The sequence below is a fragment of the Neopelma chrysocephalum genome, unplaced genomic scaffold, assembly GCF_003984885.1.
Source record: "Neopelma chrysocephalum unplaced genomic scaffold, ASM398488v2 Primary Assembly neopelma1_94, whole genome shotgun sequence".
Taxonomy (NCBI): domain Eukaryota; kingdom Metazoa; phylum Chordata; class Aves; order Passeriformes; family Pipridae; genus Neopelma; species Neopelma chrysocephalum.
The window spans coordinates 977,989-980,724 of record NW_020897756.1 but is presented as its reverse complement, the minus strand read 5'-3'; the positions used below and the strand labels follow the sequence as shown (position 1 = coordinate 980,724).

The window sequence follows — 2,736 nt, the reverse complement described above, 5'->3', positions numbered from 1 at the left end:
CCGCCGTGGCGGGCGGGCGGGCGGGCCGCGCCCCCCCCGCTCCGCCCCGGCGGCCGCAGGCCGCGGCGGGCTCGCCTCGCTGATCCCGACCACCCCCCATCCCCACCGCAGCCCCCTCACCTGGGCGGCGCGCTGCGATCGCACGGGGAAGAGGGCGAACGGGCGCGGCGGCCGCTCGCACGGACACGCTCCGCACACACTCACGCTCTCCCTCACACTCACACACAGACACACACACACACACACGCCCTGAGGGCTCGGCCCCGCTTCCGCCGCCGCCGCCGCGCCCGCCCCTTCCGCCGCCGCCGCCACAGCGGGCACCGCCCGCCCGCCCGCCCGCCACGGCGGGCCCCGGTTGCCATGGAGACGGGGTGGGCCCGTGTGGGCTCCCCTCAGGGGGATGAGGGCCTGGAAAACACACACAGACACACACAGACACACAGATAGACAGACACACAGACACACAGAGGGCAGCTGAGCCTTGTGTGAGCCGCGCACACCTCGGGAGTTGCGAGCTCTTTGTCTCCTCCGAGCGCCGCGGGAAGCGCCGGGTTGTTGTTGGGAGTGTGGCGGCTTCTCCGGCAGCGAAAGAGCCCGAGTTCCCCGTTTTCTTGCCGTTTCCCGCTGGTGGTTTTTTGGGGGATAAGGATCGCGGGATCGGTTAGGCTGGAAAAGACCTCTAAAGTCACAGGAGTCCAACCCATGATCCGACACCACCTTGTCAACTCAGTGTCACCCAGTGCCAGCAACAAAAGAACCAGATTTCATTATTTTCTTGCCTTTTCTCACTGGTGGTTGGTTTGTTTGGGTTTTTTTTGATAATTATCATGGGTTCAGTTAGGTTGGAAAAGACCTCTAAAGTCATAGGAGACCAACCCATGACCCGACACCACCTTGTCAACTCAGTGTGTCACCCAGTGCCAGCAACAAAAGAACCAGATTTCGTGATTTTCTTGCTATTTCTCACTGGTGGGGATTTTTTTGGTTTTTTTTTTTTTTTTTTAATAAGAATCACGGGTTCAGTTAGGTTGGAAAAGACCTCTAAAGTCATAGGGGACCAACCCATGACCCAACACCACCTTGTCAACTCAGCGCCACATCCAGTCTTGCCTCAAACGCCTCCAGAAACGGCGACTTCAACACCTCCCCGGGCAGCCCATTCCAAAGGGACACATCCCCATGGAGAACAGGAGGATCTGTGTGCCCTCATGGAAGTTAAAATTTCACAAATGCTTTGAATTGCAAGATCACCTTGAAATGCTGTTTTAGTAGCAGCTCCTCCTTGCAAATCAAAATGCATATTTTCACTGAAAAAAATGAGATCCTTATCGGCTACATAAGTTTTATGCAACTGTAATAAGCGACATTTTCTAGAGGAATGGCGAGAGAAAGCATTTTTGGGGCATGAGGAAAAGTCTGGCTTGGTCTTCAAGAGGGAATCCAAGGAAAAGAGTTCAGTTTTGTAATCCGTATAATCCTTTTGGATAAGAAGTGACAGGACACACAACCCCGTGCTCTGCTCCTATGTCTCAAGTTTATGGCAGCAGCACTTGTCAAAGTGTTATTATTGGGGCTGAAGGCGCTCGGTTCAATTACAGCGTCCCAGAGTCCAATTTTCTTTTCTGCTTTCAGATACAATCCTGGGCCCATCAAAGTGACTGTCAGATTCCTTTTCAGTGATGGAAGGACTTCATTAGTTTCCTGCTTAGTCTTGGTCCAAAGGTTAATTACTTTGGAAAGTCAGAAGGAAAATTACTTGGCACCCACAAGTTATCTTAAGCTGCAACCACCGATTCAGCTCCATCAGTTACTGTCATCTCTCTCTTTCTTCTTTTCTAGATGGAACTTGTTTTTTCCCCTGATCTTCTCCATAGCTCCTATTTTCCCAGTTTCTGTCTGGGCCATTCCCAGTGTTCTTGCTGAGGCCTTGTGAGTGCTGATTCATGGCAGAATTACTTGTTTTCAACACTCATATACGTGTATCTGTATATAATGCTCAGTTTGTAGAGGTGTGCTGTCGACACCTGTTCATTTGTCTGCTGCTGTACCTCCCCCAATCTCCTCACCTCTCTGCCCATGTTGTCACAGCTCGTGCCTCCTACTTCAACGAGGTGCACCCAGCTCTCTTCATACTGCTCCTTCAATCAGTCCAGTTCAAATTCCAGTCGTCACCGCTGACGTGCTTGCAATACTTCTCAACTGGTATTTTTGAACTGTGCACTCTCCATCTCAATATCCAGGGAGGACAATTCCACGCTGTGTAGTGACAGAGGTGAAGTACCACCCTCTGCTTTCACAGAGCTCCTATGGCTGAGTCCCTGCTGGGCCGGGGGCCACTGAGACATAACTGTGTTAATGATACAGGTCATTCCTCCCTGAGCTCTTCCTGCCCTGGGGTCTTCCCAGTCCTTGTGTACCTGGAAGAGATAGGCAGTGCACCCTGCAGTTCTTCCAGGCCTAGAGGGGTGAAGGCTGGAACCAACACCAAGCCTCGGCTCTGAAACACGTTGCAACAGCAGCAAGTGGTTCAAAGCGTCCCCTCTCAGAGGAGGAAGTGCACGTTGGCTCAAAGGATCTGAGACAGGAGACCCAAAACTCTGTGCAAGAACAGCCTCTACCTCAGGGACAGGCTCAGTCCCTGAGAAAACAAGCCCAACACAGAGACCAGCCTGCCAGGCTCTCCAGCAGCACTGCTCTGTGTTTTCCCAAAGAGCCACATTTCGGGTAAATAAACGT

The 2,736-nt window shown here is 52.8% G+C and overlaps 1 protein-coding gene across 1 annotated transcript in view; it reads right to left on the bottom strand.

Annotated features, from left to right (window-relative positions):
- The window catches only part of YWHAB (tyrosine 3-monooxygenase/tryptophan 5-monooxygenase activation protein beta), a 14,387-nt gene extending 14,102 nt beyond the window's left edge, over positions 1-285 (bottom strand). The window contains exon 1 of the mRNA XM_027693828.1: positions 121-285. The gene's annotated coding sequence lies outside the window, so the exon portion shown is untranslated. The remainder of the gene's footprint in view (positions 1-120) is intronic.
- Positions 286-2,736: the final 2,451 nt, after the last annotated feature.